Below are 13,350 nucleotides of genomic sequence, written 5' to 3'. Positions count from 1 at the left end.
ACTCCACTGGATTCAGTGGAGTTACACTGATTTATGCCCGCTGAGGATCTGGATCATGATCATTATTCAGAGGTAAGCAACAGAAATGAGTCCATGACATGAATCACAATTGTCTTCACTAGTGAATATAAACAAAGAAAAAATCCCATGTGTGCATAGTTGTGAAAATGTCTTGCACGACATGACATGATGTAAAAGACATTTATGTCCTCACCTCTAACAGGTGAAGAACCCAACACCCCAGTCATGTATATTTTTGGATAGTATTCGATTTAGATAGCCCTGTTTTCTAAATGCACTCTAAAATTAATGACAAAATGATTTTTTCCCAAAAAATTTCTATTGGAGAAACAGAACCGTTGTTAATTCTTTTGAAAGAGAAACATTATTTGTAATGCAGATATTGGTGTTGTGTTTTTTTTTAAAAAAGGTGGAACCCGAATGCATTACCTGACTTTGTAAGACTGCAAATCCTCAAGAGTAAACATATCACCTTCCTGTATGAGTCCATGCAGTTCAATGTGCCCATACTGAGGACATTTCTTCAGCTGGATTCGAAGGTCATCATCCCTGGTGTCTAAGTCTGACACCATTAAATTCTCCCCAGAGATGAAGAAACTGGCACCTTCTTCTGTTGTTAGATGATTGGTGAAAATCTAAAACATTGATGAGCTCACAAAATGCACTGAGGCACTATAAGGAATAGCAAAATAATATAGACGTGAAAATCACGAGTTTAACATGTCAACAACAAATGAGTATTTCAAAGGCAGACTTTGGCATAGGAGTGTCTATATTGGATTTCCTACTGATCTGCAACCATTCTCGGTGCAGGTTCAGAGTCTGCTTCCCAGATTTCATCCAACGTCTCACCAGAAAGAAACCCACCTGCATTGCCCCATGTTAACTTTCAGATGGTGCTATCACACCACATGGATATGGGGAAGGTAGTTCTGGTTATTGTTGCTGTCCTGTGACTGGGATGGAGACAGCTTTCAATGTTGTACCCACATAGAACCATGACAGCCCATCTCTGCTTTCAACAGATAAACACCACCTGTTTTAGCAATCAGATGAGACCCATACTTTTCTTGGAGAAGCACAGTTAGATATTAAAAACCAACTAAGCGAAAAAATACAGGCCATTTACCAAACAGGAGAGTAAGTGCCATAACTGAGCAGGAGGATATTGTGATCTACCACATTTCCTTGTATAGGAGGGAGGTTTGGGCAGAAGTGTCTTTAACCAATCTTTTCTTAACTGCAAAAAAGTTCACCTCAGTTAGATACAAGTGAACACATATACAGGTGATCTTATTTAACTAGGTGGCTTGCCCAACACTGCTTGGAATCTGGATCAGCACATACAGTCCTCCTGTGCTTTCAAAGCCCCTCAAATAAGTTCTAAAACCCTCACAGAAAGACTAAACTGAGGCTCCTCTTCATCTGCAGGCAGACAGGCCCAAAACACCCAAGGATTCCAAAGACAAAGAAGCCTCCATACACAAACCTACAGTCAAACAATGAAACAAGAACATCAATAACCGCCGTGATGTATTCGCTTTGTATGTATGAGTAGGGATGATGCTGCCCTGCAGTGGCTCATCCATGGAGACGATAAAGTGACTCACTACTAATTTCAGCTAAAGGAGTTCTCCTTGCACTCAGTGGTGGAGGCCTGTATGTTTGGAACTGAATCCCCCAAGTTCTACTCCCAACTCCCTACGCGTGTGTAATTTATGTTCTAATTGCATCTGCTGTCTGCAGCATGTGGATTTGTCGTACCACAGAAACTAACAACCATCTCCACAGCAAACTAATAGCAACCCAGCAAAATAAAAGACAAGGAGACAAAGCCTTCCTTTTAGAATTCACCCATTCTCAAGGAAGTAGATGGGAAGAGAGCACGTCAGAGAGACAAGGTCAATGAGGAACATGTGGTCGCAGATAACAACATCATTCAGTCCTCAGGAAGGCTTTCAGGCTTGACATTCACACCAGTAGGATTCAAAGGTCCCAAGAGTCCCTGGTTTAGAGCTTAACAGTACTGCCAAAAATCTACTTGGCATGAGTTATCTTATCTCCAGCCCTCTCGTGAAAAGCTTGCACTGTAGCTTGATGAAAGGTAGTTAGCACTAGCAGGTGAGTCATAATATTTCTGTCCTGTAGCTGTGAATCAAAGAGCAGGAAGAAAACCAATTTAATAACATATTTGTTTCCATCACATTGCTCATAAAATACTGCCCATTTCAGTGAGTGAAACCATAGACAGATAATGTAAAGTATTGTTTAGAGCCTCTCTCTCTTCTCCTCTAACTCCAACTAGAACAAAAAGCTTTCTCTATCTGCCTGCCCGAGAAAAGTTTGCTGGCTCTACATCCCCATAAACAGACACTGGGACAGCACAGGGGCTATAGAAAACCACTGACTGTCCACTGAGATATAAGGAAGCTTATGAAGAAAGATAACTTTCCCTTAGAAGGAGGAGAGCTTGCCCCCTTGCTTCAATAACAGACAGAGCAACTAAGGAAGGGCTAGATGCTTTTGCCTAGAAATCTTTGAGTCATAACTTAAGCTACTACAAGTTGTGCCCTAGGACTCTATCAAAGAGGCTTTTCTAATGGACAAGAACTTTTTTTTTTTTTTTTGCACTGTGGTGGTTTTCAGGGCCTATCAATGGCTGGAAGGTGTGACAAAGTCAGTCCTGACACAGATATCAGAGAGTGGTCCGATTGGGATCCAGCTTCCGCCCACTACTAAAGGACCTCCCCCCAGCCTAAGGGGAGTATCCACAGGTCCGGGATTCCAAGCAAGTACGGGGGACAACTAAAGATAAAACAGGGACAGGAGTGAGGTCAGAGGGCTATACAAAGAGAATATAAGAGAGTAGTGGAGGGCAGATATATCAGCCCTAGGATGGTAAAGGCCCTGTGACCTATGAGCTGAAAAAAGGTTATCTCAGGATAATCAGAGACACCTGAGGCCAGTTAAGGGCTGCCAGTGACCTTTCAAAACCCCTCTTCTGGCAAGAGAAAGGAGGGGAGAGATAAGAGAGAACCTGCAGCAGAGGTACCAGCAGCAGGAAGCAAAAGCTTGTCCTGGGTGGAAGGCTGTCTCTCCTCCAGATAGGGAAAGAAAGTTAACAGCTGCTTGGGGAAGGTCTGGCAACTAGGAACCAGCGTAAGGTAACTACTGGAGAGGGGGCAGGGGAAAGTATTTCTGTTTGCATTGTGAGTTGGGGAGGGGGGGAAGTTGTTTTGCTTAAGAGAACTTCTTGGGATAACCCTGTGGCCAACCATGGAAATAGGGAAAAATAAAGCCAAACTGAAGAAAAAAACCTCCAGAGCCAGAGTGATTTGTTCCATGACTCCCACTGCCCAAGGGAGAAACTCTGAGGCCGCTGAGTTAAAGGAGGGGGCCTGCCACAAAGGGTATAGTTAGATAAAGAAGACAGAGATCAGAGAATGGCCCCAAGCACAAATGCACATTAGATAACTGTACTAGTTTTAAAGAATAGGGGCCTGAAGTAAAAACTCAAAGAAAAAGCAGCAATGAAAGTGACTAAGCTTTAATTAATTAAACTTAATGTTTATTTTCTTCTTAATAAGCTTTTACTATTATTTTGGGAATATTATCAGTGATCATTTTCTACTCTGAATATGATCAAAACCTTGCCAAAAAGAAAGGAGTACTTGTGGCACCTTAGAGACTAACAACTTTATTTGAGCATAAGCTTTCGTGAGCTACAGCTCACTTCATCTGATGCATTCAATGCGTCCGATGAAGTGAGCTGTAGCTCACGAAAACTTATGCTCAAATCAATTTGTTAGTCTCTAAGGTGCCACAAGTTCTCCTTTTGCGAATACAGACTAACATGGCTGCTACTCTGAAACCTGTCAAAAGTTTGCCAGTGACTAGAACTGCCTGAATAGCTCAATGAGTTTTGCCTCTTTCTGTTAATATTTTTGTGGGCAGATCAGTTTTCTCAAAAGCATCCACCATTCATAATTATTTGCCAAATACTTCCTGCAAATAATTCTAGGTTTGTAGTTTGTTCATGAGTAGTTCACTGTATTTAATATTCTAAATTCCATCTGCCTTGGACAAATAGATCTCAAGGAAGGACTCAGTTATCTGACTGGAGCGTGTTAACTGTAAGAGTAGGTTCCAAGTGTGTACTTAAAAGTCACTTTCCACAGCTATTCTCTAATACTGACAGAAAGCTGGCTGTTTTGCTGAACACTCCTGCCAGGGAACACATTTGCTAAAATATTTGTGGAAAGTATACACAATAGGAGCATGAATATAGATGAAGCAAATTCAGTGAATAATTCCAACTAATATGACCAGAGAACGTTTAGCCTGTTCAAAAGAATGAGAGCACACTGGAAAGTCCAAGCATACCACTTTTGGAATGACTCATCTGCCAATTAGTACCATACCACTGCCCTGGCATATAGGGTCTTGCATTCACATCCCATTCTCACCCTTTCACTGTCTAGGCCAACAAGAGGCATAGGAATCACAGAAGTAATGGTCCCAGCTCAAAAGGGAGACAAAATGCTTCACAATACCTTAGCAGACACTGCAAACTCACCAAATGGGATGAGAAGCAATGCTGGACTTGCTGGGTCCCACCTCTCGCTAAAAGTTGTTAGTACAGAATAAGCCCAATGCACAGAGAGCAGAAACACCCTCCCCTATCATGGAAGGCTGCTGTTCTTTTTAGTCAAGAAGTTATTAGCAATGTTGAATGGGAAAGGCTTTAAAAATTGAGCATGTGAATAATTATGTTAAAGCTTCAGACTGGATGCTGGAAGGACCTCAATTCATAGGAAGAAGCCAGACAACAATTGTGTGGGGCAAAGGAATGTATCCCCATAAAATAAGCAAAGAAATAATTGGTTGACTGGTTTGAATATTTAAAGCACCATGATCTAAAACCAGCACACACTTAACCAGAATATATTTGAATCAATCATCCTTTCTGTCATAGATTCAAATCCCACAACTCTCCTGTTCACTCTAGAGCTGTACAGTGGAAAGTCATTAGCAAGGCATCATATGTCGACAGATAATTAGGATACTTGATAAATACCTCAGGTGCTTCATCATCCACAGGCATCACTGTGATGTTAAAGTTGAATCCAGCCACCACTCCTTCCTGCTGGTCACTAACAGAAAACTCGAACTGTACAAACAGTGGGTCAGGACCAATCTCTCTCAGTGGGGGCATGTATGCCACTTTTAAATGTACTACAGCGGTGGGAAACTGAGGTGACAGTATCACACAGACCTTTCAAGTTTAATTTCCTGAGTTATGGATGAAGAACATAATGCGAGATGTGGGATTGGTGAAAACCACTGCAGCCTGACTCACTTGGCATATTCCTCATAAATCAACCTCTCTTACTGTAATCAAAATGAATGCAACCAAGCAGTTCTTGTGGCAAGACCCTCTTGATGTACATATAAAGCAGAGCGTTTGTATGTTTTTGAAACATTATCAAGAAGCAAACCGCTCAGGATCATTGGGACTTATTGCAGCCATGCTGGGCCAAACAGATCCTTGGTATGACTCCATTGAAACAAGTGAATTTGGGCCACCATGAACTCATAGAAACAATGAAAACATCGGGGGGAGGTTTTCATAATCACAAAGGAGAGTTAGGTGCCCAAATCCAACTGGAAGCGTATAGGAGCTTGATGCTTATCTTTCCGCTTGTGCCTTTGAAAATCTTCCCCTAATGCCTACTTCAATCAAAAGATCTGATTTGGTAAAATTAGTGCCTTTAAAAATATTATACACTTACCATCTGGAGTGAATTTACCCCAATATTTCCAAGTACACTGCATAAAATGTGGTTTAAGTAAATACCACCAAGCTGCAAAACTTTATGTTTAGTAGCACCCAGTGTACCACTCATTACAGGTGAAATCCAGCCCTCTGCAGTTGGACAGCATCATGACTAGTTACCATTTAAATCCCACTCAAAACAGCACCACATAATTTCTAGTAATATACAATATTCCAATTGTTTACCTGAATGAAGATGTCAGCATAGGAATAGCGGGATCTTGTTTATAGCTTTTCATGCTGTCTGTAAAAATTAGCTTAGCCACATCATAAATTCTGTAAGAGGGGCAAATGTTAGATCTTTTCTCAATTGGCTTATAAAGTCTAATTTAGCCTGACAGTTTCATACATACCCAGGAGAAGATGGAGAGAAACATGATTTAGTAACCATGTACATTAACTGATTATCTGGGGACTCAGGGTCTGTAAAGTGGAGGTGATTCTCTGTGATGTGTACAATCTCAGTTTCTTTGACAACTTGTCTTGTAGTCCCAGGAACTTCCTCTGGCAACTGGTCTTTCACCGGCATAACATGAATCATTACAGTCTACATAAGAATTGAAAAATTTGGGGACATAGACCATGAAATCTGATCATCAGCAGCTAGAGAATTCTACTCTGCTGCTAAAAGTAAAGCACGTTAGGAAATGAAAAATACAATTTTCCTTTGATCTTGTGCTTTTCATACCTTGATATTTCTATTCATTTATTTTATTTGTGCAATCCTTCCAAAGAAAACATGGGAGGGAACTAATAGCTACATCTTTAATGGTGCTCCTGATCTTTTTAATTCTGGTGCAAATCAGGAGTAACACCATTGATTTCACTGAAGTAAAACTAATTTTACACAAGCGTGAGATGAGAGTCAGGCCAATGAAGTATAAAGTTAGCTTTAAGCAAGACATTTGCTACAAAAGTCCCATCATCCACATAGTTCCTTGCTCTGCAATATTATATCTTCTGGGCTCCCCACCCCCCACCACAGCATGCTTGACAATTGTCAAAAAACTATCCAGACTCACTTGAGTACCTGAAAGATTAGGAGGTTCCTGACAGTCAGATAAAATGAAATCAAACGAGTCTTGAAAAATCTCTCCTTCAAGGTGGTGATAGTAAATGAGGCCATGGAAGACATCCCTTTTCAAGAAGGTTGACACAGGAATACCTTGAAAATATAATAGATACAGCATAAATAGTTTTCAGAAAACAATCCTTTGCTTTTCTTCCCTTCCATTAACTGGTAGTCCCATCCCATCACAGTAGTATCCTAGTGGATGAGGCAAATACCTAGTATGTTTTTTATAGCTGTTCCTTATCCTTAAACAAAGCTGCCTGTCTGAAAAAGTTACTAGTTATTCAACTGTTGAGTAATACGAGTTGACTGTTTCTTTCAGAGACCATCGGCATTCTACCTGGTCCATCTGGAAAGTGTTTCTTGATAACCAAGCCACCCAGTGCCAGAGAGATTATCTTGCAGAGAATATAATCATCACTTGAGTCAAAATCAGATGACATCAACATATGCCTGGTGGCTGAACTTTGTGACTTTGTCCTCACCCACAACTATTTCACATTTGGGGACAATGTATACCTGCAAGTCAGCCGCACTGCTATGGGTACCCGCATGGCCCCACAGTATGCCAACATTTTTATGGCTGACTTAGAACAACGCTTCCTCAGCTCTCATCCCCTAACACCCCTACATTGCGCTACATTGATGACATCTTCATCATCTGGAACCATGGAAAAGAAGCCCTTGAGGAATTCCACCATGATTTCAACAATTTCCATCCTACCATCAATCTTAGCCTGGACCAGTCCACACAAGAAATCCACTTCCTGGACACTAAAGTGCTAATAAGTGATGGTCACATAAACACCACCCTATACTGGAAACCTCCTGACCACTATACTTACCTACATGCCTCCAGCTTTCACCCAGACCACACCACACAATCCATTGTCTACAGGCAAGCTCTACGATACAACCGCATTTGCTCCAACCCCTCAGACAGAGACAAACACCGACAAGATCTCTATCAAACATTCTTACAACTACAGTACCCACCTGGTGAAGTGAAGAAACAGATCAACAGAGCCAGAAGAGTACCCAGAAGTCACCTACTACAGGACAGGCCCAACAAAGAAAGTAACAGAACGCCACTAGCCGCCACCTTCAGCCCCCAACTAAAACCTCTCCAGCGCATCATCAAAGATCTACAACCTATCCTGAAGGACGATCCCTCACTCTCACAGATCTTGGGAGACAGGCCAGTCCTTGCTTACAGACAGCCCCCCAACCTGAAGCAAATACTCACCAACAACCACATACCACACAACAGAAACACTGACCCAGGAACCTATCCTTGCAACAAAGCCCATTGCCAACTCTGTCCACATATCTATTCAGGGGACACCATCATAGGGCCTAATCACATCAGACACACTATCAGAGGCACGTTCACCTCCACATCCACCAATGTGATATATGTCATCATGTGCCAGCAATGCCCCTCTGCCATGTATATTGGCCAAACCAGACAGTCTCTACACAAAAGAATAAATGGACACAAATCAGATGTCAAGAACTATAACATTCAAAAACCAGTCGGAGAACACTTCAACCTCCCTGGACACTCAATTACAGATCTAAAAGTCACAATTATTCAACCAAAAAACTTCAAGAAACAGACTTCAATGAGAAACAGCAGAACTGGAATTAATTTGCAAACTGGACAACATTAAATTAGGCTTGAATAAAGACTGGGAGTGGATGAGTCAGTACACTAACTAAAAACTATTTCCCCATGCTAATTTTCCCCCTACCATTACTCACACCTTCTTGTCAACCGTTTGAAATGGGCCATCCTAATTATCACTACAAAAGTTGTTGGGGTTGTTTTTTTTTCCCTCCTGCTGATAATAGCCCACTTTAATCGACTGGTCTCATTAAGAGTTGGTATGGCAACCCCCATTTTTCATGTTCTCTGTGTGTGTGTGTATATATATACACACAGAGAGAACATATAGGTGTGTGTGTGTGTGTATATATATATATATATATACACACACACACACACACACACACATAATAGGAAGATACAGTAGGAATCCTACTGTATTTTCCACTGCATGCATCTGATGAAGTGGGCTTTAGCCCATGAAAGCTTATGCGCAAATAAATTTGTTAGTCTCTAAGGTGCCACAAGTATTCCTCGTTCTTTATGCTTTTCTATGAGGACTGTCTCCCCTTCTGCCAGCTGAAAGACAATGTTGCTCACCAGGAATGGTGCACTGTCATCTTTAGGGAGGATGTTAATTGGAAACTTGTGCCTAATGTTGTGCCTTCTATCAAAGATTCAGAATATTGCATAGTCCTTGGTTGCATCACTATCATCATGCTGAAAACGAACAACTCAATCTTTGAGATCTTTAACTGTGAACTTGAAGCCTTTGCCTCCTGTTATATAACTGCAGGATGAGAGTTACCATGTGCTGTTTTGATCAACGTAAATCACCAACAAAGTTTTCACATCTGCCCAGCCATGACACAAAAAAGCTTCTGCTCCACTATGTAAGGGCTTGATCCAAAGCCTGTTGCAATCAACAGGACCCTTTCCATTCACTTCAATAGGTTTTAGACCAGGCCCAAAGTAGTAGAATGATAATGTTTTCCAGAGATACACTGTATTGTAATAATACTTACTGACCTTGATTGACAATTTGGAAACCATGAAACCCGCAAGATCTGCACGCTGCAAATGGACAAGGCAGCATGCATCTAGGAATCACTCGAACTCAAAGAACTGTTTTTTTTAACAGCATTAATAGCTCCTCATAAATATTTTAAAACAGGTACATGATTGTTAAACAGGCCCTTATTAGAGCAAAAAGATACTTCAGCTATTTCTGGACAAATCCATTTGTTTATCTGAAGTTTCCCAAAAATGAAGCATTAAAACCATAATGGTGTTCCTCCTCCCCCTGCTGCCACACACACAGAACACTAACAAAATAAATCATCCAAAGTCACTGTGAACAATAATCTCCAAGGAAACGTTTTCCCTTATTCTCTTTTTCCTCCCAAGCCCATACGAAATGCTGCCTTGTCTGGTTTGGTCATCCATCTATTTTATATTTTAAACTCCCAGGACGGGGGGAGGATCTTGGATCAGACTGAGGGCCCTTCAAAACAACTGGAAACACAGAAGATCCAACCTGCATATAGGAGAATATTTAGGCAGAATACAGCCACTGCAGCGGCTCCTACACCACCTCCCCTCCTAGCTTCCATTGAAAAGGGCATTTCAGAGAGAAAGGGCACGTGGCTGAGTATCCTTATTCCCCAGAAATTCCCAGCTGCTGAAACAGCCACTTGGAGTCTGTGGGAAACAGCGTAATAAAAAGCAGCCCTGAAAAGCACTGAGGTAACACTCAAGGAGCGAAAGTTGGCAACACTAATATTACTGCAACAGAAGCAGAATAAAGGAAGGAGTATGTTTTCAGAATAGCTCTGGTTGAAAATTTTCCAACAAAACAATAAGGTTAAGCAAACCAGAGAGACTGCAGTGCGTCAAGGGAGATGTAATATGGGTGAGGAGCTGGACCCTAGGAAAGACTGGGACATGAGGGATCCGAAATTACAAACTTTCATGAGGCACTTGGTCAGCTCAGGCAGAAACTGAGATTAACATCAGTAGGGAACTTAATGCTTCATTTTGGGTCAACAAACAGAAATGAAATATTTTGATTTGTGAATGTTAAAACATTTTGTTTCAATGGGAAGTTTCATTTTCATTCTGAAGCATAATTTTTCAAAACTTTTCATTGCACAAAATGTTTTTCTGTTTTGATTTTTTGATCTAATTGAAGATGAACACAAGGGATGAAATATCAGAATTTCCCATGGGACAGAAATTCCATGTTTCAATCAGCTCTACTCAGGAGACCTTTGTCTACAAAATGCACTACGGGCATGTGTTTGAAAAGGGTTCTATGAATTTAATGCATGGATGTCTGGAAGCAAGTAACTGAAGCTTCAGGAGAGGCTGCATTTGCATTGCTAACATCAAGAAAAGGAGGATTTGTGGCACCCTAGAGACTAACCAATTTATTTCAGCATAAGCTTTCGTGAGCTGAGCTGTAGCTCACGAAAGCTTATGCTCAAATAAATTGGTTAGTCTCTAAGGTGCCACAAGTACTCCTTTTCTTTTTGCGAATACAGACTAACACGACTGTTACTCTGAAACCTGTCATTGCTAACATCAGTTCTTCACAGTGAGATTATTGGGGAACCAGTGTTGCAGAGTCTGAGTTAGATCCAAATCTGAACTTTCTCAAAGTTCAAGGATGTTCAGATCAGTAGTTCCAATTCAGATGCATCTCTAAAATGAGGCCACGTTAAGAGTTTCAGAGAGCTGGAGGGATAGGTGAATCAAACAGTAAGCACAAATCTTACAGATTCTTATAGTTTCAGGGAACTTTAGCTATTTAATCCAGAACATCTTAAAAAAGAAACAAAATATCAAACCCAGCCCAAGGAAGTGGTCGGGGTATAGGAGTGTTGGTATTTTGTTCTGGGAAGCTCACTGTGAAAAGCAAAGTTAAGCAATCTGTTCAAAATTAAATAATCAATTCATCAAGACAGTTCACATGCCTTCATACCCATCTGTGATACAATGTACCTCGAACTGTGATCCATCCATGCTGTGGTCCTTCCACCACCAGCAGATGGTGGGTCCACTTCCCCAACACCCCACTGCACAAGAACACAGAAGAAACCTTTTCAGAGTCAGGATCTGCAGTGTGAAGGGGTGCAAAACCCCCTGCATAAAATCCCATTCTATCCAGTCTGTCTGCTGCATATCAGAATTGCACACAATTTGCTGCATTTAAGTCCTCCCTGGCACAGAAGGAGAGGGCAAAATTTGCCCTTAGGAACAGGAACACCAATTCAGAAGAAACACAGTCAGCTCAAACCTTTGCTCAGTCAAACCAAACTCCAGAATTTGCAAGTTTCAATATATTTCTCAAATTTGTGTTCTCAAATTTAAGTTCTCAAATCCTGAATTTCCTTATCCTGTCCAGGACAGGATAGAAAAATTAGGTAATAGTGTTGGAAAGGCTGTTTTTTAAAGTGTTTGCAATAAGAAATAAAGGAAAGTACTGAAAACCTTGCAAGAAAGCCTGTTCTCATGAGATCTCCAGCTTACTTTTAGTAAAGCATACTTTATATCATGCCTTAATTGTGTTAACATTAATGTATTTGTATTGTACCTTTGGCATCCTCTTTAGGCTGAACTGCTTTTGCTAAGAAGAGGAGATCTTTTATTAATATACATGTTTCTGTTGGAAATTTTGTAAGTGCAGGGTTCACGAGAACCGTGTTAATTACCCAGTAAAAAAAAGATTGCAACATTTCATTGTACTAAAACAGGCAAGCTGAGTGATTACCGAGTCCAGAAGATTGCCAGATATTAGTGGTCTGTTGTACTGCAGCCCTTACAATTCTGTTTGGCCTGGAGGAGAATTGCTTGTCTGTGGGGTGAAATCCACTAAGTAGCAGAGTTCCTGGTGGGGAGGGGGAAGAAAAAAAAAGCTTCCTTCTTGCCAGACATGTGGAATTTCAAGGCTCCAGTACTGTAGGTGACTATAAGGGCACATTATTAGAACTGGTAACTTTAACACAGAAAGTCAACTTCACAGAGTACATATGTTGCAAGTGCAAACTGGAATGAAGCACGTTTATGTTCAATAAATTCCAGCATCATCTCATTGTACTTGAAACGTGCTTATCTTAACTAAACCACAGAATCTTTTGGGTTTTGTCCATCAGGAGTTTGAAGATTTGGCTACTCCTAAAATAAGAAGAAAAAAATCCATCAAAAACAAACCAAATTCTCCTCTTGCTTACGATGGTGTAACTCTACCAGTGGGATTACTCTGGATTTACACTAATGTAAGAGGAGGGGTTCTGGATGTTTGTTTTTCTAGCACCTGCTAGATATGTACAAGAAAATAAAACGAAATACAATGTAACAAAACATAACTGTCTTAAATGACAGATATAAAAAAAAATGAAGAGGCCCAATTTAAAAATAGAAGGGGAGAGGGAAGGTAATTATAGAGCTAAGAGTAGTTATTCTGTAGTCCCACTGAGGAATCTACAGGCTAGTCTCTATACCAGAGATGTGTCTATAATACAGATTATTTACAGTACACGCCAAAGCATTGTGAATTCATACTTTTAAGCAACCTTAGATAAAATTCCTCTTACCCATGTTCCATGCAACCCTAGGAGCATCAGTCTTTGCACTTCTTGTTGAAAAATGGACCATGATAGGAGAACTGCTCATGAAGGCACTAGCAATTGCTTGAAACTCAACCTAGAAAAACAAACACTCCATAAAAGATGAATGCAGCATTTGGCAACTGGCAAGCTTGCTGTGGATGCAGGTACAGTAATTCTGACTAAGAGCAGTCCAGGTCCATGC

The 13,350-nt window shown here is 40.8% G+C and overlaps 1 pseudogene across 1 annotated transcript in view; it reads right to left on the bottom strand.

Moving 5' to 3' along the window:
• LOC311524960 (FRAS1-related extracellular matrix protein 1-like) overlaps nucleotides 1-13,350 on the bottom strand; it is a 128,301-nt pseudogene that overhangs the window by 103,527 nt on the left and 11,424 nt on the right. The window contains exons 7-15 of the transcript in view: nucleotides 13,134-13,242; nucleotides 9,086-9,317; nucleotides 7,270-7,382; nucleotides 6,880-7,022; nucleotides 6,211-6,404; nucleotides 6,044-6,133; nucleotides 5,814-5,850; nucleotides 5,099-5,296; nucleotides 451-656 (exon numbers count right to left, since the gene is read on the bottom strand). The product of the transcript in view is annotated as an FRAS1-related extracellular matrix protein 1-like (transcript). The remainder of the gene's footprint in view (nucleotides 1-450; nucleotides 657-5,098; nucleotides 5,297-5,813; nucleotides 5,851-6,043; nucleotides 6,134-6,210; nucleotides 6,405-6,879; nucleotides 7,023-7,269; nucleotides 7,383-9,085; nucleotides 9,318-13,133; nucleotides 13,243-13,350) is intronic.

The sequence above is a fragment of the Lepidochelys olivacea genome (genome assembly GCF_965140295.1).
Source record: "Lepidochelys olivacea isolate rLepOli2 genome assembly, chromosome: 8".
Taxonomy (NCBI): Eukaryota; Metazoa; Chordata; order Testudines; family Cheloniidae; genus Lepidochelys; species Lepidochelys olivacea.
The sequence above is the reverse complement of the archived record's forward strand: the minus strand, read 5'-3'. Positions and strand labels throughout refer to the sequence as shown.